This window comes from Notolepis coatsorum (genome assembly GCF_963971535.1).
Source record: "Notolepis coatsorum genome assembly, chromosome: 2".
NCBI classification, from domain to species: Eukaryota; Metazoa; Chordata; class Actinopteri; order Aulopiformes; family Paralepididae; genus Notolepis; species Notolepis coatsorum.
Window position 1 is genome coordinate 111815045 of NC_140166.1, and position 22808 is coordinate 111837852.

Genomic DNA, 22808 nt, shown 5'->3' on the forward strand with positions numbered 1-22808 from the left:
CAAGTGTATAAAGATGTCTTTATCCATGAAACTAATATACATACATACATTTGTAATTTGGAATACAAAAAATGTATTTTACATTTATTTAGACTTTTGCTTAAACACATTAGACACATTACATTTGTAATTTGGAATACACTTATCTAAAGATTGTGACATTTGACATCTGGCCTTAAGAAAACACACACAGACACCTTGGGGGCCGTTTTTCTACAGAAACGGGAAGTTGCAGAGTCATAAATCTGCTTTTGGCAGATGGTTTTGAGTCATCTCATTGGCCGTAGTCATTCTCCAGCCTCCTATGACATCTACGGGGTTTGTCACTATCAGAATTTTCAGAGAAGCTGCAGCTTTTCATTTCAATCTACTGAGAGACATTTGAGAGAACACACAGCCTACAGAGTGGAGACACACACCAACAGCAAACAGACAGAGAGAGGGTATTTCTTAAGATACACTCACCATTTGAAATAAATGCACTTTCTGAAGATACACTCACCATTTGAAATAAATGCACTTTCTTAAGATACACTCACCATTTGAAATAAATGCACTTTCTGAAGATACACTCACCATTTGAAATAAATGCACTTTCTGAAGAAAACACACTAAATGTATTTTATTCTGAATATATATTCTTAAGACTTTGGAATACACATAATGTATTCAACCTTGTAAAACTTAATTGTGATGATATATTCTGAAAACTTTTGGAAATACAGAAATACATATTGTGAAAACCATGGAATACATACAATCTGAAAATTAAAAAAACGTTTGAATCTAAAAAAATGTGAATCTTTTATTTTGAAGGACTTTTTTTTTTTTTGAAAAAAAATAAAACTTTTATTTTGAAAAAAATCTCCTCCCCTTCCGAAAACCGGATGACCCTCCCTCAAAACCGGATGTCCCGCCTCCTTACATCCTAGACCAATCAGAGAAGCCCTAGGGGGTCATAAATCATCTCAAAATAACCTACCCTAAGTCCCGCCCCCTTAAACCTCTCGGCCAATCCAAATTCCAAAAAGGGGCGTGGCTACAATCAATCAAGTTTTGCATAAGTTGACACATGCTGTATCCTAATTCTCTCTCTGGCAATCGTAACTGAAACCAACTCCACGGAGATTTCGGAGATCGAGGATAAATTCCTTTTTTTTACGAAAATAAGATCGCTGACCTGGAGGACCGGAATAGAAGGTGCAACGTTAAAATGTACGGCTTGCCCGAGGACATTGAAGACGATGCACCGATTCTATACCTCGAAAAGATGATTCCACATTGGTTTCCGTCCATCCCTAAACCGGAGATTGAGCGGGCACCCGGAGAAGGCCGGACGTCCACGTGCTTTCATCTTTTGCTGCCTGCGGTTCCCTACATGTCAGGCTATTCTACGAGAGGCCAGAAAACACCCTCCAAAAATGGGTAACTATACCCTCAGATTCGCCGCGGACTTCAGCGACCATACCGTCAGGCGTCGCAGGGCCTTCTCTAAGGCTATGGGGATTGCTCGGGAGAGGGGCATAGAGGCAGGGCCGCCTGGGAGAAATATATATATATAGAATTTTTTTTTTTTTTTCATACAGTCAACATATTCTTAAATAATAGCGCTGCCCGAGGCTGGGCATGATACAGTCAACATATAGCAAGAGAGAGAGCGAGAGAGAGCTCCCGTTCTACAGTCAATATACAGTGTTATCGCTGCACAGACCCGGCAATGCCCCTGACCCTCCACCAGAGCAAGGCCAGAGAGAGAGAGAGACACATTGGAAAGAAACAACCCAAAACCAGAGCAAATTGATATGCTATTTGGCCCTAAACAGAGAGTACACAGTGGCAGAATACCTGAGCACTGTGACTGACACAATACTAAGAAGATCCTTGACTAGGTACAGACTCAGCGAGCACAGCCTAGCCATCGAGAAAGGCCGCCATAGGCAGACCTGGCTCCCAAGCGAAGACAGACCCACTGCACACAAGATGAGGTGGAAACCAAGCTCCACTTCTTAACAACCTGCCCACTATACCAAGACATACTTCCCACAAATTGCAAACACCCAAAGAGACTTTGAAAACATCGACAATAACTCAAAACTCCCATACCTACTGGGAGAAATACAAGAATGTGAAATAAAGCCCATTTGAATTGAAGAGAGAGAGATAGATATAGCATGTCTGTGTGTGTTAGAAAGAGAGAGATAGAGAGAGAGCATGTCTGTTTGTGTGTGTGTGTTAGAGAGAGAGCATGTATATGTGTGTTAGAAAGAGAGAGAAATATATAGAGAGAGAGCATGTCATTTTGTGTGTTAGAGATAGATATAGAGCATGTCTGTGTGTGTTAGAAAGAGAGAGAGAGAGAGAGAGATCATGTGTGTTTGTGTGTTAGAGAGAGAGAGCATGTCTGTGTGTGTGTGTTAGAGAGAGAGCATGTATGAGAGAGATAAGCAAAGATGAGCCCCTAAAGGATATTCAACTTTTAATGGAAGAACAAAACAGAAGGAAAAGATAACTTCACAAAGGCAACATGAATATACATAGATCCAAAAGGACAAAGATCAACACTTAAATCCAAAGAGAAGAGGGTCTATACCAGAGAAAACAAAGTAGCAAGGAGCCAATGGCCGACATCAACTAAATAGGCTAACTGCAAATAGAGTAGCCAGGTACTGACACCAGGCCACACACCGTTAGCTACTACAACAGCTAGCCGGCCCGTTTGGCTCAATATAACGTTAGCTACGTTAGCTAGCCGGCCCGTACACATGATGTAACCCCTCCCTTCGTTGAAACCAATAGTATGTCTGCTGCAGAGCCGCAGAGCCGCAGAGCCAGGAACAAGTCACTGTTATGGTTTGTAACCGACCCCAATCGCACAACACAAGACAGGTATGAGAGTAAGCCAAGAACGGGCATTTATTGAAAACAATCAGAAAAAAGGCACTGTCCCTTTAAGAGAGAACACCAATACTGGATAAACAAGAAAAGGGAAAGGCCCAGTGCCTTTAAGAGGCGAGCTGGCTAAGGGGAAGGCAAAGGGAAGGCTAAAGGAAACAGGGCCGGGGCAAGGGACAAGGCAGGAACAGGGAGGAACTAGGAGGAACTGGACAGGGAGGACTAGGAGGACTAGAGAGGGGAGACAGGGACAGGGGCCCGCGGAGGTGGGCTGGGGACAGGGAGGACTGGGAGGACTAGATAGGGAGGACTAGGAGGACTAGGGAAAAACAGGGTAAGGCCTTGGAACAGGGCGAGGGCTGGAGCTGCATACTGGGACAGAGTAAACAGGGTCAGGCCTTGGAAAAAGCAATAATGAGGTTGCTGCACTGCAGCTTCTCCCGGGATGGTAGTCTGGGGAAGCAGGTGGGAACATCAGAGCCGCTCTGCAGACTTCTCTCGGCAGATCTCCGAGGTGGGTAAACGGGGCCGAGAGGGAGAGAGGAGTGGGTTAGCTCAGAGTACAATGGGGAAAACAGAGCAGGTGCAGGAGAGGTGACTAGTCCCAAAAACAGAGTTATCAAGGTGACAGAATCTTCGGTGTATATACACACTGTGAGTAAACGTCCCAAACACAATCCAAGTGAATAAAATCTCTTCGGTGTGAAAACACACAGTGAGGCGATGTAAAGGCCAAAATATTATCCCAATGAAAACAATCCAAAAATGGCTAAAACGCTGGGTGAGTGACTGTCTGATAAAAGCTGGAAATCTTCAGTGTTTTAAAACACACGAAAAACGGAATTGGATCAAAGACAGTCATAAAAAACTCACCCAGGCGTTGTGCGTAAAGAGCGTTGGAACAGAACGGGGCGAGAGCGTCGCCACCGGGGAACCGGTTGTCCAAGCGGAGGTCAGAGTGGTGCGCGACTGCTTGGAGTACGCGCCGGTACGAAGGGCGCATCAGGCGCGGAGGTCTGAGTGGTGCGCGACTGCTTGGAGTGCGCGCCGGTACAGAGGACGCATCTGGAGTGCGTCTGCGCGGAAGAGCGTGCCAGGCTCGGAGGTCTGGATGGTGAAGATCTGGATGCGCGCCTGGAGTGAAGAGCGCATCTGCTGCGTGGAGGTCTGAGAGAGTAGGTGAGCAGCGGACAAAACCTCACAGTACCCCCCCCTCAACGGGAGCCACCCGGCGACCCAAAAATACAGACAGAGTGGCAGGGGACAAAACAAGGCAAAAAACAAAAGGTACTGGGCCAAGCCAGCAGGGGAAGCCACAACAAAAGTGGGGCTAGCAAAAGAACAGGGTAGCCGAGGGGTAACTAGAGGAGCAGAGGGGTAACCATGGTAGCTGAGGGGTAACCAGAGGAGCTGAGGGGTAACCATGGTAGCTGAGGGGTAAGTAGGGTAGCTGAGGGGTAACCAGAGGAGCTGAGGGGCAACTAGAGGAGCTGAGCGGTAACTAAGAGGAGCACCGGGAAAAGGGCAAGCAGAGGGAAAGGGTAGCTGCCAGGGCACTGAATAGCTACAGGGCCTATGCTAGCTGTACTGCTACATTAACATAGAGGCTGCGCTAGCTGCCGGAGCTAGGCTGGCAGACAGGGCTGGACCAGCATGAGAGAACAAGCTAGCTGGAAGGGCAGTCCTAGCTGCGGGGAACTGACCTTGCTAGCTGAAGGGGCAGTCCTAGCAGTGGGAGAAAAACTGACATTGCTAGCTGAAAGGGCAGTCCTAGCAGTGGGAAAAACTGACTCTGCTAGCTGAAGGGGCAGTCCTAGCAGTGGGAAAAAACTGACCTTGCTAGCTGAAAGGGCAGTCCTAGCAGTGGGAAGGCTACACAAAAAGTGGAGGCCATGCAGAGGGACCGGGTTAGCTGCCTGGGCATGGCTAGCTACAGGGCCTATGCCAGCTGCAAGGACTGCATTAACATAGAGGCTGTGCTAACAGCCGGGGCTAAGCTAGCTGACTGGGGCCATGCAGAGGGACTGGGTTAGCTGCCAGGGCATGGCTAGCTACAGGGCCCATGCCAGCAGCAAGGGCTGCATTAACATAGAGGCTGTGCTAGCAGCCGGGGCTAAGCTAGCAGACTGGGGCCCTGCTGAGGGACTGGGTTAGCTGCCTGGGCATGGCTAGCTACAGGGCCTATGCCAGCAGCAAGGGCTGCATTAACATAGAGGCTGTGCTAGCAGCCGGGGCTAAGCTAGCAGACAGGGGCCCTGCTGAGGGACTGGGTTAGCTGCCTGGGCATGGCTAGCTACAGGGCCTATGCCAGCAGCAAGGGCTGCATTAACATAGAGGCTGTGCTAGCAGCCGGGGCAAAGCTAGCAGACAGGGGCCATGCTGGTAGTAGAGGCCTAACAAGCTGCAGGGGAGTCAAACAGGGCTAACAGGGAAGCCAACAGGGCTAACAGGGGAGCTAACCGGGGAGACTAACAAGCTAACAGGGGAGCTAACAGGGCTAACAGGGGAGAAACAAAAAAAAGGCAAACTCAACCACACCGTCTGTGCTGGCTGGGGTCGTCGATTGGTCGGGTCGTACTGTTATGGTTTGTAACCGACCCCAATCGCACAACACAAGACAGGTATGAGAGTAAGCCAAGAACGGGCATTTATTGAAAACAATCAGAAAAAAGGCACTGTCCCTTTAAGGGAGAACACCAATACTGGATAAACAAGAAAAGGGAAAGGCCCAGTGCTTTTAAGAGGCGAGCTGGCTAAGGGGAAGGCAAAGGGAAGGCTAAAGGAAACAGGGCCGGGGCAAGGGACAAGGCAGGAACAGGGAGGAACTAGGAGGAACTGGACAGGGAGGACTAGGAGGACTAGAGAGGGGAGACAGGGACAGGGGCCCGCGGAGGCGGGCTGGGGACAGGGAGGACTGGGAGGACTAGATAGGGAGGACTAGGAGGACTAGGGAAAAACAGGGTAAGGCCTTGGAACAGGGCGAGGGCTGGAGCTGCATACTGGGACAGAGTAAACAGGGTCAGGCCTTGGAAAAAGCAATAATGAGGTTGCTGCACTGCAGCTTCTCCCGGGATGGTAGTCTGGGGAAGCAGGTGGGAACATCAGAGCCGCTCTGCAGACTTTTCTCGGCAGATCTCCGAGGTGGGTAAACGGGGCCGAGAGGGAGAGAGGAGTGGGTTAGCTCAGAGTACAATGGGGAAAACAGAGCAGGTGCAGGAGAGGTGACTAGTCCCAAAAACAGAGTTATCAAGGTGACAGAATCTTCGGTGTATATACACACTGTGAGTAAACGTCCCAAACACAATCCAAGTGAATAAAATCTCTTCGGTGTGAAAACACACAGTGAGGCGATGTAAAGGCCAAAATATTATCCCAATGAAAACAATCCAAAAATGGCTAAAACGCTGGGTGAGTGACTGTCTGATAAAAGCTGGAAATCTTCAGTGTTTTAAAACACACGAAAAACGGAATTGGATCAAAGACAGTCATAAAAAACTCACCCAGGCGTTGTGCGTAAAGAGCGTTGGAACAGAACGGGGCGAGAGCGTCGCCACCGGGGAACCGGTTGTCCAAGCGGAGGTCAGAGTGGTGCGCGACTGCTTGGAGTACGCGCCGGTACGAAGGGCGCATCAGGCGCGGAGGTCTGAGTGGTGCGCGACTGCTTGGAGTGCGCGCCGGTACAGAGGACGCATCTGGAGTGCGTCTGCGCGGAAGAGCGTGCCAGGCTCGGAGGTCTGGATGGTGAAGATCTGGATGCGCGCCTGGAGTGAAGAGCGCATCTGCTGCGTGGAGGTCTGGATGCGCGCCTGGTTGGAGTGCGCGCCGGTACGGAGGACGCATCTGGAGTGCGTCTGCGCGGAAGAGCGCGCCAGGCTCGGAGGTCTGGATGAGCGTCAGGACGTCTGCTGCGCGGGGGTCTGAAGTGGAACACTGGGAAGCCTCCCGTGGAAGTCTAGAGAGCGCAGTCCAGTGTCTACCTCAGGCAATGGCGACAGGAGGCGAAGGCTGGAGCGCATGTCACGCCGGAGATGAAAACAGCATAAACAGACAGAGGACCTCCCGAAGGAGTCCTGGTGATAGAGAATATGATACCGAATGAAACGGCATGTTACGGCACGACCCGACGAGGAACAGAGGGGAAGAGCCAGGTACTTAAAGCCCACAGGGGAACCAATTAGAATGCACCACAGGTGCGTGAAGGTAATTGATACTTGAAACTAAAGTGTGTGTTCGGCACAAGACCAATCAAACACACAATGACAGGTAGACCAAGGTGTGGCCGCTGAGAGCAAACGAGAGTAACGAACGCGAGGGTGGGGGCTAGTGAGGTGAGTGAGAAGGGAATTCCTTAACAGTAGGCTTAAAGGAACAGAGAGAGTAGGTGAGCAGCGGACAAAACCTCACAGTCAGACACATTCTACAAACGTGTCTAATGTGAAATATATAAGCATATAATCAAAACTAGATTTTAGATCTGTGATGAAAAAGGGCCTCGCGGGAAGGGGGGCCTCGCAAAAAATAAAAAATAATAAAAAATAAAAAAAATAATAAATAAAAAAAATATTTTTTTTTATTTTTTTTTTTTTTTTTGTGCGAGGCCCCCCTTCCCGCGAGGCCCTGTGCGACCGCACTGCTCGCACATCCCCTGAGGCGGCCCTGCATAGAGGTATACCTAATTTACCCTGAGACTCTGAAGATCAAGGACCTCAACCACCTATTCACATCGGCATCCGAGGTGGAGAGGTTCCTCCGACGCGACATGACATCCCCCCCGTCCGAGGATGGTGAGCCGGCCCCGGCGGGGCAGGCAACGGGCACCGGGGAGTGACAGGACTCAGGCCTTGGTTTGCTAAGCGCAAGCTATGCTAACTATTGGGCTCTTTCAGCTAACTCTAACGTTCCACTCGCCTTCCACGGCCTTTCGGTCCAACAGAACGGTAACACTCATGGTTTATCTACGCTGTATATTTCCAGAAATGGGTATGTACATTGACTATTTTCAAGTATAATTCAGACGACTTGTGCTTTTTAACGCATTGGTCTTTTTATTGTCTGAGCATTGAACTTCGCAACTGGAATTCGCATTGACTGTTATGCATATTGTCTTTTTTCAAGTTTGTATTTTGACGAACTGTACTTCATAGTTTTCACTCGAACGTGCTATGTGCTAACGTATCTGCCGGTCGAGAGGGATGGCCCTCTCTTGGCGGAGATATCTACGTGAATCAGGTTAACAGGCCTTAGCCTGATTAAGCTAAGCTCAAGGCATGCCGGTTGACCAGCTCTCCTAGCTAACATTACCATCGCCATGTGTTTACTGTGGCTCTTTTGCTCACTGACTTTTTTCAAGTATAATTCAGACGACCTATGCTTTTTAACGCATTTGCCTTTTTATTGTCTGCTCTAGTTCATCTCAGACGAATTGTGTTTTAATGCACCTGTTGTTACCGTCTGCACTTTAAACTGCACATTGAACGTTGCATAGATTTCTTCTCTCAGTTGAGTGAAGTGGGTTCTTCTTTTCTAATTTGTTACAATATACCTTACAAGTTATTACATTTACATTTACATTTAGTCATTTAGCTGACGCTTTTATCCAAAGCGACTTACAAGTTCTGTACGATAAGCCATCAGGAAGGGCACAACTCTATCAGCTGAGTAACAATGTTCATCAAAGTGTTGAGTGCTACAGTGTAGGTTAGTTTATTAGGACAAGTGCATGACAGTATGGTTAGTTAGGGTTAGATTTTTATTTTTATTTTTTTTTTTTTTATTCAGATAATGGTTGAAGAAGTGCGTCTTTAGTCGACGGCGAAAGATTGGACGGGATTCGGCTGCCCTAACTGGGGTGGGTAGTTCATTCCACCATTGTGGGGCAAGGACTGAGAATAGGCGACTTCTCTTTGATGACCCTCCCGGAGCTTGGATAGGAGTAGGTCTGAGGCGGCCAGAAGATGCAGAGCGTAGCGGTCTTGAGGGTGTGTAGTTAGAGACCATTGACCGGAGGTAGGCGGGAGCGGTTCCCTTTGCCGCACGGTATGCTAGGTCAAGGGCCTTGAAGCGGATTCGTGCAGCAATGGGGAGCCAGTGCAGGTCCCTAAGAAGTGGGGTGACATGGGCCGACTTCGGTAGGTTTGAGATCAGGCGGGCCGCTGCGTTCTGAATGAGTTGAAGAAGCTTAGTGGCCGGGAGGCCAGCGAGCAGTGCGTTGCAGTAGTCGAGGCGGGAGATGACTGTTGATTGGACGAGGAGTTGGGTGGCTTCTTTTGTCAGGAAGGGGCGGATCCTTCTGACGTTGCTCAGGAGGAATCGGCAGGTTCTGTTTGTCGCTGCGATGTGAGCAGAGAAGTTCAACTGGTCGTCGAGGACAACACCAAGGTTCTTGGCGGTCGGGGACGCGGTCACAGCTGCATTCTCGACTGTGATGGAAAGGTCGGTCAGGGGGGAGGATTTGGCCGGCAGGTGGAGCAATTCTGTTTTGCTTAGGTTCAGTTTGAGGTGGTTGGTCGTCATCCAGGAGATGTCGGACAGACAGGCCGAGATCCGCTCAGAGACGAGGATATCTGAGGGAGGGAAGGAGAGGAAGAGTTGAGTATCGTCGGCATAACAATGGTAGGAGAAGCCATGAGACGTGATAATGTTACCCAGTGATTTAGTGTAGAGGGAGAAGAGAAGGGGTCCTAAAACCGAGCCCTGGGGGACACCCGTCCGCAGGGGGCGGGTGGCCGACAGGGTCCCTCTCCATGACACTTGGTAGGAGCGGTCATTGAGGTATGATGACAGCCATGTCAGCGCAGAGCCAGCCACTCCCATTCCTGCGAAGGCCGCGAGGAGGATCTGGTGGTTGACTGTGTCGAAGGCTGCAGATAGATCTAGGAGAATCAGGTTAATTATTAGTATGGTTAAGATACATATTGTTGTTGTGGCTGCTGTGCTCGGTCAGGGTTGACCAACTGATGTTTGATCGATACCGGACAAGTATTTTGAAGGGGGGGAGGGGGGTGGGAATGGGCGATTGTGTGGTTTTTTGTTTTTCTTTCCAGTCGACTCGCTCTGTTTTATGTTTGTTTTCACACTCACGCTCGGATCTCAATAGGACCTTAACAAATGGATATATATCTGTTATGGTGTGCTACTCCAAACGAATTACATTCAGTCATACTGCAGCCTTTTTAGACTATGGCTAATTTGAACATATTGATCTGGAATACAGGGGGTCTCGATATACCGCATAAACGCACAAGAGTACTAACGTGGCTAAAAAGGAAGGAAGTAGACCTTGCATTACTGAGTGAAACACACCTTGTATTGGCGGACAACGCAAGACTGGCAAATAAATTGTACCATAACATAAGTTATTCTTCTTTTGACACCAAGGCCTGTGGGGTAGCCATAATAGCGAAGCGGAAATTGAATATTAAACTGTTAGATGTGTGGTCCGATGCAGATGGCCGAATCACTATTGCTAAAATAGAATGTGCAAACCGAAAAATTGCGCTGATTTCTGCTTACGCCCCTAATTTGTATGACGCTAACTTTTATGCTGTACTCACTGCAGCAATGCTGAAACTACCTGATAACTCATTAATAGTAGGAGCAGATTTTAATGCAGTTTGGGATCCATTGATTGATAGATCCAGTCACGCTGAAACATCTGATCAGAAGCAAGCTACCACGGCCCTACGGGCCTGGTCTAAGGACACGGGGGTAATCGATATGTGGCAATCGCTCAACCCATCTGCGAGAGATTATTCCTTCTTCTCATCGAGACATTTTTCCAGGATTGATTATGTTTTTTCTTCCCCACGGCTCTTTGATAGCTTTGATGTTGACTTACTACCCATAGCACTTTCAGACCACAAAGGTATCCTACTTAAGGTTTCACTCAGTAAAATAACGTCCCGTGCCCCTAGATGGCGCTTTAACTCTACACTGCTGAAAAACAGGGAGTTTAACTTGCAATTTAAAGAGAAGCTCACTGAATTCCTGCAGTTTAATGCGGGCTCAGTACAGGATCCCAGAATTCTATGGGATTCGGTTAGGGTTTTATCAGAAGTAACACTACTCTCTTTGCATCTAATCTGCGGATATCCCTTCCATTAAGCACCAACAGGGGGAGGTAACCACCAACCCCAAAAAGATTAATGATACATTTCGCTCTTTTTATTCCAACCTGTACAAGTCAGAGGTGGTCTTTGATCATACCAAGCTGGAGGATTTCCTTGATCAAATCAACTTACCACAGATCTCGGAAGATAGTGCTAAACTGTTAGCTGCACCTATCACGCTAGCTGAACTTAGAGAGGCGATTGCAGATATGCAACGGGGAAAGGCTCCCGGATGGAATGGCATCCCACTGGAACTCTATCTCGCATTCTGGGATGTACTCGGTCCCTTATTACTCTCAATGATTTTACATTCAATCAAAGAGGGCAATTTTTCCAGAGATGTCAATATGGCGCTTATATCTGTTTTACTGAAGAAAGATAAGGACCCCACCAAGTGTGGCAGCTACAGGCCCCTAAGTCTCCTCGGAGCCGATCTTAAGCTATATGCCAAGGTTCTAGCCACCCGACTTCAAAAGCATATGACATCTCTAGTTCACCCTGATCAGACCGGCTTCATAAGAGGCCGCCTGGTTACTGATAACATCAGACGGTTACTGCACGTGATTGATGCCAGCAAGGATGTTGCAGTCCCTACAGCGGTCATGTCCTTGGATGCAATGAAGGCATTTGACAGATTGGAGTGGTCTTACTTGTGGGCAGTTCTTAGAAGGATGGGGTTGGGTGAGGGATTCATTCATATGATCAAAGTTCTCTACACAGGGCCTTCGGCCATGATCTTAACGGGAAAGTTCTGCTTGCCACTCTTCTCTGTCTCGCGCTCTTCTAGACAGGGTTGCCCTCTTAGTCCCGGTCTTTTCGCCTTATCCCTCGAACCTCTAGCTCAATACATAAGACAATCCCAAATTATATCTCCTGTTTCAATTCAGGGCACACATCACCATATCAGTTTATATGCAGATGATGTACTCCTGTTTATGCAGAATCCCTCTGTCTCTCTGCCTCATCTTCTCAATGTGATAGATGAGTTTGGCAGCCTGTCCGGCTTTAAGATCAACTGGCCAAAATCTGCTTTTCTTCCACTTAACACATCCACTGCCGGAAACGGCTTATGACGTGTTTCAAGGTCATGCGAATTCCGCCAATCCACGGCGTACGACGTTATTGAGATCATATTTCATTTTTTCGCCATGGTATTCATAATTCCCTCACCGAGCCTGGTCTGATACAGTGGGAGCCTGCACAACAGTGCAACGCTTCAATACCGCTGCCTGGTGGATGATCTGGCGAGTTACCAAACCGGAAATGGATCTAGTCGATCTCCGTGCATCTGGGAAATGCGTCTGGCAGTCACATATTGTTGCGGGACTCTAGACACACATCCGTGTATATGGATCGCTGCCATAACTCAATAATCGATATGATTTGGGCGTTTATTTCGCCATACAAACCGGAAATGGATCTAGTCGATCCACGTCAAATAAGTGGGATCTTTTTCCTCCAGTCTCATCAGCGAACGATAAGAGGACAGTAACGTTACTTTCAGCGTGATTGTTTATTATTATTAATGCAAACTGCTCTGATCAATATATCACCCATACTACATAAAGCATTTACTGACGATCACGGAATTATAAACGACCCCCCCCCCCGTTCATCCGCGCATGATGAGTCATAATGTTTAGGATCGTATTCAGTTGGATTTTTTAATATAGCGTGTATCACGAATAAACTGCAATCGATAATCTATATTATGCGCTTAGGCCTATAACTAGCGTTCTAGGAATTACTGCAGAAAACAATAAAAACATATTTATATTCTAGACGGTATTTTCGTATGAATCTATGAAAGAAAAAGTATAACGTTCCTACATCCTGAACGATAGATAATCGATGTTGAATAGTAATAGTAATGTCAATTTAGCAATACAATTTAAAAAGTTATACCCCTGCAAAGAAGGTGAACATCTCCATAGGCTTAGAGTGGTGGCAGAGAGTGGTATGAGAGGGGCAAACTGCGTGGCAGTTAATGTGTTAATGAGCCTGCGAAGGCTACCATCCTGCCTGCAAACACACTTATGGTGGAGCACTTTAAATGTCTCAGAATTGAAATATTCCCTACTATTAGTGTTACAAAGGGTCAGATTAAACCGAATATATATATTTATTGCCTGAGATCCCATGTATAATATTTGTATATCGTTTGATATCCCTTGTATATTCTTTGTACATATATACGGAATATCCCTTTAGTCTACAGGACAGACCATAATATTCGTTCTCCTATTGGAAGCGATCCCCTGGCGCCAATGACTTACCCCCTAGACCCGACTTGAAAGGTGCCGACGAACATGTCCCAACTAGCCCCGGTTCCGCGTAGGAATACGGCTACCAAAATACGAATGGTACTATTTGTTCACCGTGCACATAAATAGGGCGCAAGAAATGTAGAATTCCTCTTAGCTCTTAGTCCCTTGTCCCGTTCAGTCTCGTTCAGTTCCAGTTATCCAAGTGACGTCTCTCCCCACTACGCAACGTGGGCAGAGTAGGGCTCGCATCGCCCCAAGATAGAGTCTCGTGTTATCCTAATACGTTCGTTTAACGTATCGTTCGCTATTTATTAGTAAACCTTCATTACGAGTCAAAGACCACGTGAAGTGAGTAATTGTGCGTCTACATAGAGCACTAAATTGCCGCGTACTAATAGGATAGTAACGTCAAGTTCAACCGTGCACTACCGCGCACCACGGAGGATTTACACCCCGCCAGCAGTGCCACTTTCCGGCAAGGATTATTATTCTTCATTGCTTTGACCAAGCTGCTGGAGCAGAGAACCGCCTACCCCACTGCTACTGTGGGATCTACACCTGCCCGTGAGACCATCACTCAAGCCCGTCTCTGTCGTACCAGAGGCTCCACGGCTTTCACCTGCACGGCGCGCACCCTGGGACCAGGCTGCCTATCCCCGCTGCTTCAGGGGTGATATCGCCTCCGTGGACCATTGACTTTCATAGAGCATTGCCCCCCCCTGCTGGCTTACAACCGGTAGTACACCCCTTCCCAGAATATCCCTAGATCTAATTACTTAATATTCATTATTGATTTGCCTGCACATTCTTTGCCTTATAAGCGCATCCAAAGTGACCAAAGTAATGTAATATCATATTCTTAATGTAATAAATATTCTAAACGAGTATTTGTGTGGAAACCGTGTTATTGTGGAAGTGTTCTAATCTAATATACCTTTGTACGGTATTGGCCAGTAATGTACAAGACGGTAGTAGTTTAATGATACTAGTACTTGATTAATACAGTCAGGGAATTGTACCCCTCAGTTACAATTGGTCCTTCGAGCCCCGGATAATAATTAGCGTAATATTAATATAATATTAATATTGACATGGCCGATGACGAACACTCCACAAACGGTTCTCCTAAGCTAGATCGCCCGCAGCGCAGACGGCAGCCACCTCCCTATCTAGAGGCATACTCTGTCAGTCCAATACCTAGCTTTAAAGGGAAGTTAAACGCGGAAAAAGTAGAAAGTAAAATTATGTCCGACCCTAACAACCAGGCTACCCCGCCAACAGAGGCCCTAGTTGGTTCTAATGTAACTGACCAAGCTCACGGTGGGGACCAGGAGGGAACTGACACGACTTTACCCCCAGACAATACCGAAGAAATAGTCCCCGATCAGCTCCGGGAGGAAGACAACCCTAAAGAGACGCGCACCCAGGAGACGGATCTCCTCGGTACGCAACAGGAGAACGGATCTCCAACAAGTACTGCCGGGAGCCGATCGCCCCGAACGGCGTCTTCCCCCAGCGAGGCGGACAAGATGCTGGCGCAAGCACTCATCGCCACCCTGGCAGCCTCCACCGAACGCGATCGACTTCAAGCGCAACAGACGTGCGAGCGCGAACATTTTGCAGGCGAGCGAGAGCGCTTCCAGGCGCAACAAAGGAGTGAAGACGACCGAATAAGACTGGAGACCAGACGCCTCCAGACAGAAGAGAACATCGAGAGAAGCCGCGCCGACGTCGCAAATGCACAGCTCCACGCCGCCCATGCCAGCGCCAATGCCCAGCGCGACGTCGCCAACGCACAGCGCGACGCTGCCCAGGCCAGCGCCAATGCGCAGCGCGACATCGCCAATGCCCAGCGCGAAGCAGCGCGTGACGCAGCCCATGCCCGGCGCGAGGCAGAGCGCGACCGGCTGCAGGCGGAGCTGATGGACAAACTGGTTGCCATGGCGACACCCCCTCACTCCGCACGGAGCTCCCAGAGATCGTCGAGATATGGGTCTAGGACACATTCCCCTACCCGACGAAGCGACCCGGTACCCCGCCTACAGGAGGATCCTGTCCACGTCTCCGAACCCCCTCCCCGGCCGGTCCATACGAGACCCAGCAACCGGGAAGAACCGGACCACGCCGAGAGACTGAACAGAAGACTCCAGGTCCTAGCAGAGGAGGAGGAGGAGGAGGAGTGTCAAGCCGACCAGCAGCAACGTGCTCTGGCCCAGGAGGTCCAGTACAGCCCAGAAGTCAGCCCCGAGGCCCTGCGCTACAAACCCCCGACTCAACTCACGGGTGAGTTTGACGCACCGTCAGCCCCGAGGAACAGCACCTGGGTACCCGACCTTCAGTACCCACCAAGTACCAGCCCAAGACGACACGCAAGAGGAGACTCGCCTAGGAGGCCTCTCCCCCAACGCTCACCGATGTGCCAGTCATCCATGACATCATACATTGGCACACCGACGTTTCAAGACTTCACCCATGAGAATCGAGCACAGTATACAGAGCTCCGGATGTGCTTAGAGACAATGATGGTGGATGTCGCTGATGAACGCCACAAGTATGCAATATTACTGCAGCACCTGAAAGTGCCCCGGGCGCACAATATAGCGCTAGCCTATGCCACCTCTACGACCCCATACACCGCGGCCCTAGCAGCGCTGGACCAGAGATATGGACGTATATGGGATTACGTAATCCAAGAGATAAGGCATATTGATCGCCTACCCCCAGCAACAGACAATCGCTCATTAGACGACCTGTCAATCAAAGTGCAGTCCCTGGTAGGGATGCTGGGAGCGCAATGGGAAAAGGGCATGCATGAGCTATACGCCAACTCTAACGTCGAGAGGATTCTAGAGAAGCTGCCACCCGCAAGACAAGAGCGTTTTAGGCGGCAGAGAGACCACCGTGATCCTAACGGTCCAGAACCATCCCTCCTAGACTTGGCCGACTTCCTGGCGAGAGAAGTCAGCAGCCTACGATTGGATACGTTCGTGCGGAGCACACCAAGCTCCAGAGAGGGACCTAGGAGAGTAAACGATGGCCGAAGATCGGTGACTGTTATGCACCAAGCCGAATCAGTACCGCAGCACCAGAACCACAACACCCCCTCGACGAAAGAGGACCAGTGGAAGATTGAGTGCCAGTACTGTGAGGGAGAACATCGGCTCTATCAGTGCGAAGATTTCAAGAAGCTGACCACGGATGATGTGAGCCAGTGGGTCAAGGACCACCGCCGCTGCTTCCGCTGCGCGCGCAGCCACCTAGCGGCTGAGTGCCGCTTGAAAAAGAAGTGCAGCAGGTGCGGTGGCACCCACCTGGAGGTCCTGCATGACATCAACAAGCGTCAGCCAGGACAACCGAGTGGGCCCGTCGCGGTAATGTACCATGCCGAGGCGGTGGCACCAGAACCAAAGTTCCACCAGACCGCTCCCTGGTGTCCCGACTGCTACGGCAGACACTGGGAGTCAAGGTGCGACTCGTACCATATAGAGTCTACGTCACCACCCACAGGAGTGCTCCACATTGACCAGCACAGCGGGACCCCCCGTGTGCTCCTCAAAGTGGTCAGAGTGCTCCTGAGCCACGAGGACAAGGTCCTGGACACTTACGCCGTCCTGGACGATGGGTCCGAAAAGACTCTCCTCCTCGCTTCCGCAGCAGCTCAGTTGGGCCTGCGAGGTGTCAAAGATACGATGACCATACGCATCATCAGAAGGGACCAGAAGACCATAAAGGGTGAAAAGGTCTCCTTCGAGATAGCAGCGGTGGACAAGCCCGAGAAGCAGTATAGTATAAGTAACGTCTTCACCAGCCACGACATAGGCCTGTCGCAGTACACCTACCCCATCCCACAGCTGATGGCTAAGTATGGGCACCTACGTCAACTACCTATACCGCTTATCGACGGCGCCACACCGACCCTGCTCATCGGCTCCGACCACGCTGACCTCATTCTCCCAATTGAGGCGGCCCACGTCGGACCCAAAGGATGCCCGGTCGCGGTTCAGACCCGACTGGGATGGACGCTCCAAGGCCCCCTCTACGGACTTGACAGTCAACCCACGTCTACAAGCTGCCTACACACAGAGGCAAGCGACACCGGCCTCTCCCCCGTACAGCAGAGGCTATTGACATTAAGCGAGAGGCCCGTGAGAGAACCGTGGGTACCAGAAGGAGTTCAGAACTCCACCCCCCTCAGCTGCGCTTCAGACGTAGCTGACCTCGAACCCAGCACCCCAAGCGACTCCTTGACGGGGCGGCCGGGACCGGCCCCTCCTCACACGGGGTACAGAGCGAACAAGAGAAACAGACGGAGGAGGAGAAAGCACAGCCAAGCACAGATCAAAGCAGTCTCAGGCCCGCTTCCTCCTAAGCCCCCCTTCATCCCGTCCAGTCGTCATGACCATAGACCAGTCACTACCCCGAGCTGCGTGGCCGGCCGGCCGCGTAAGCAAAGTGACCACTGGTGCCGACGGAAAGGTCAGAGTGGCAGAAGTGCTCGGCCAAGGGCGGATCTACAACCGACCCGTGGCGAGGCTGATAGAGTCGCGAAGGCTCCCCGACTCGCCTAATGACGACCATGACCCCTGACTTTGTGAACTGCCCGACCCCTCACAACGGACATTGAGTAGTGGACAGTGCGGTTAATCTGTCCCTGCTTAGCTAATTAGGTGGGACTAATTAGGGGGCGGCTGTTACAAAGGGTCAGATTAAACCGAATATATATATTTATTGCCTGAGATCCCATGTATAATATTTGTATATCGTTTGATATCCCTTGTATATTCTTTGTACATATATACGGAATATCCCTTTAGTCTACAGGACAGACCATAATATTCGTTCTCCTATTGGAAGCGATCCCCTGGCGCCAATGACTTACCCCCTAGACCTGACTTGAAAGGTGCCGACGAACATGTCCCAACTAGCCCCGGTTCCGCGTAGGAATACGGCTACCAAAATACGAATGGTACTATTTGTTCACCGTGCACATAAATAGGGCGCAAGAAATGTAGAATTCCTCTTAGCTCTTAGTCCCTTGTCCCGTTCAGTCTCGTTCAGTTCCAGTTATCCAAGTGACGTCTCTCCCCACTACGCAACGTGGGCAGAGTAGGGCTCGCATCGCCCCAAGATAGAGTCTCGTGTTATCCTAATACGTTCGTTTAACGTATCGTTCGCTATTTATTAGTAAACCTTCATTACGAGTCAAAGACCACGTGAAGTGAGTAATTGTGCGTCTACATAGAGCACTAAATTGCCGCGTACTAATAGGATAGTAACGTCAAGTTCAACCGTGCACTACCGCGCACCACGGAGGATTTACACCCCGCCAGCAGTGCCACTTTCCGGCAAGGATTATTATTCTTCATTGCTTTGACCAAGCTGCTGGAGCAGAGAACCGCCTACCCCACTGCTACTGTGGGATCTACACCTGCCCGTGAGACCATCACTCAAGCCCGTCTCTGTCGTACCAGAGGCTCCACGGCTTTCACCTGCACGGCGCGCACCCTGGGACCAGGCTGCCTATCCCCGCTGCTTCAGGGGTGATATCGCCTCCGTGGACCATTGACTTTCATAGAGCATTGCCCCCCCCTGCTGGCTTACAACCGGTAGTACACCCCTTCCCAGAATATCCCTAGATCTAATTACTTAATATTCATTATTGATTTGCCTGCACATTCTTTGCCTTATAAGCGCATCCAAAGTGACCAAAGTAATGTAATATCATATTCTTAATGTAATAAATATTCTAAACGAGTATTTGTGTGGAAACCGTGTTATTGTGGAAGTGTTCTAATCTAATATACCTTTGTACGGTATTGGCCAGTAATGTACAAGACGGTAGTAGTTTAATGATACTAGTACTTGATTAATACAGTCAGGGAATTGTACCCCTCAGTTACAATTAGCCAGACGGTAAGGTATAACTACTCCATCTTGGGTGACAGGATTACAAATGACTTCAACAGATGGTCACAATAAAAAAAATTCATTACAGGCCTGTGCGTCAATAATTAAAATGAATATTTTACCCAGAATTAATTTTATCAGCTCAATGCTCCCGTTGCCTCCTCCTGTTGGTTATTGGCAGAAATTGCACTCTGCCTCATATAAATTCGTTTGGAATAATAAACGCCCGCGCTTGAAGAGATCAACTGCTCAAAGAAGTAAACTCGATGGAGGCTTAGCATTTCCAGACTTTAAATATTATTTTCAACCTTTCTCTCTGAGTCATCTGATCACTTGGTTTGACGCTCAAGCAGCCGTGTCTTGGCGACCATTGGAGGAGAAGATGGTGTCCCCTCATAGACTTCAGGATATTGTGTATACCAACATTTCAATTAACCAATGCAAATTACGATTTGGCCCTCTTATCACACATGTGATCCAGACCTGGCGTGACAGCCAGAAAGCATGTACTAACCGCCATAAATGGCACACGCATTCCCCTCTATTTAATAACAATTTACTCCTTATTGGATAACAACCTATTAGGTACCCTAGATGGGAGAAGAAAGGCATCCACACGTTGGGGGATATCTTCGATAACTCTGGTCTCCGATCTTTCCAAGATCTATCCAACGGATATGATCTCCCCGGAACCTCCTTTTTCTTTTATTTACAAATAAGAGCAGCCCTGAGGGCTCATGGCGTTCTATGGGATGTTCCACTAGAGCATCACCGTTTTCACAAATTATTTTATGACAAAGAGACATCGAGAGGCTTCGTTTCTGACTTTGATTGCCATTTACTTACGTCCTCGTATAAGGACCTCCCCCTGGATACGATTTGGAGAAAGGATGTCCCGGAGTTGGATGTAGATTTTGATTGGGATGCAGTCTGGGAAAATGTCTGGCTGTCCTCACGCAACCCAGATCACCAACAGATTAATCTCAATTTTGTTCATAGGACTTATTTGACCCCTAGACGATTTAATCTAATGGGTCTCAGACCTCACTCTCGATGTACCTTATGTCCAAACGGTGCCATCGGAACATTTATGCATATGTACTGAGAATGTCCTCCTGTTGAGCTTTTTTGGGAAGAGCTTACCACCCAGCTATCAGATATTTTCTCTCTGACCATACCTGTTCTGCCTTCTGTATTATTATTGAATGAGGTTTCTCAATTACCAACCTCTACACATGTGAAGAGACTCATTCTAGCTGGCCTCACAGCAGCCAAAAAATGTATTGCTTCACGATGAATACACCCGGACCAGCTATGCCCGAAGGTATGGATTCTCACTTATCTCAATGTGATATATCTGGAGATATCCACTGCACGGGTTTTAGGGGTTAACGAGTCGAATATTGCAATCTGGTTGGCAGCAGTTGCAAAGCTTAAAGAGCGCATATAACTTTAGATTGCTGGATAATATATTATATATTATGTATTTAACTCACATTGAGGTCCAGGGGTGAGTGGGGGGGGGGGGGGGGGGGGGGGAGCGAGCGAGCGAGTGCCCATGTCCACTTGTTTTTTCTTTTCGTATTTTCTTGTAATTTAAATTTTGTATATTTTTTGGGCCCCTTTAGCTGTGGGTCTGGTGGTTGTGGGCTCGGACTGGGGGGGGGGCGTGGTTCTGGTTCGGGGTCTCTGCGGGTCGAGGCATTAACACATTCGGGGCTATTGGGATGCGTCTAATAAATCTCTAGAGGACCGGCAAATGTAAACAGACTATACTTTATAGTATTGCTATCTATCCATTCTCATTGTCAATTGGGACCATAAACCGTCCCTTCAAAATGGATTAAAGAAATAATTTTTTCATCAATACGTTCTCATTTTATAGCGCTGTGAATATAAGCGTTATACGGCATTTGGTCTAGTATATTTCCTGGAAGGCGAGATAAAGGGCTAATAGTTACTAACGTTATATCCAATTTCCGTTATACAAAAGCTACAGTTAAAACTCAAACTGCATATGATCCTCAAGCATGTATGCATGAAAGGGGGGGGGGGCGGGGGACGTCGTTTCTGATTATTGATTACCAATAACCGTGTTCGTCTAAGTAGCCACATACGCTGGTCGGCTGGTTGAGTATCATAGCAAGCTTTGATCAGCATGTAATTTACGTGAAAAAGATCTTACCATGAGCCGGTTGGATCCCCCCGAGCATTTCACCGTTATCGATCGCCATCTGGTAGATCGATATGTCCATTGGCTGATGATAAATCCCCTTATTGCATAGTGAAATCCGCAATCCAAAACGTATCCCGTGCAACAGACAATAGCTATCGCTTCAGATGAGTAGAAAACTACATTAGAGATCCAAAAAAAAATAATACAACTTCTGCCACAGGGAATAGCGCCCCTAAGAGGATCTGGCCGTCTATTGCACCTTGGCGAATTCAAAGAGTAGGGTACATCTGCAGTGCCGCTCTGTGACCTTGAATAGGTTATTAAAATGGAATAAAAGCCAAAATAACTTGCCACGGATATATCCGTGCTTCTGTCAACAACGGGTGGAATCGAAACACGTATATATCCGTTGTTCGTCCCCATTGTGTTAAAGAGGCGTGATGCTTTGGCTCGCGGGGGCGCTGGACTCCGGGTCCTCCGGGGTTGGGGTTCGCGGCTGCCGAGTCTGGAGATGGAGGGGGCTCAGGAAGCCCATTATGTAGTAAATGTTTTATTTTCCCTATTCCTTTACTGGTATATTTTATGGCAACTTATTTTATTTTATACTTGGTTTTTATTATTATTGTTATTTTAATTTGTTGTCATTGTTGTTGTTATTGTTGCTGCTGCTGTTGTCATGTGAAGTCCTGTCTATTATTGCTGTTTATTATTGTTATTACTGTATTGTGTGTTGTCTTGTTATGAAAAAAATAAAAGGCAATAAAACGATTTGATAAAAAAAAATTGAATAATAGAATTGTGCGTTAACACGTTAATACCGCATTAACTTTGACAGCCTTAATATATATATATATATATATATATATATATATATATATATATATATATATATATATATATATATATATATATATATATATATATATATATATATATATATATATATATATATATATATATATCCACATCTGTCTGTACATACTGTACCTGCATATCATTTGTACATATCTGTAGATACTATATCTTTGTCTGTACATATCTCTTACCTGTACTCTTACTATAGTTACGCTGCTGACCAGTATGACTTACTACCATAGTGTCTTTATACCTGTATCACTGTTGACTGTACATATGAATACTACAACTGTACAGACATATGTACTAATTTATATATTTAATTTAAATTTAAATTAAATTAAATTTATATTTATACCAGTTTTATCTCCTGTACATTTGACATTACTACTTGTATGTGTGCTGTACAATGACAATGTATTTTAATCAAATAAAATTGAATCTAATTTAATTTAATTATGTGTGGGCATGGGAGGGGGTGGAGGGTAAATACATTAAGATTACATTGTTATTAAATAAATATAATTTTGATAATGAGGTAATAAGTCTTTCACAACAAAATGCTGAGGATTAATTGGATTCTATTTTTTTCTAAAACTGTCC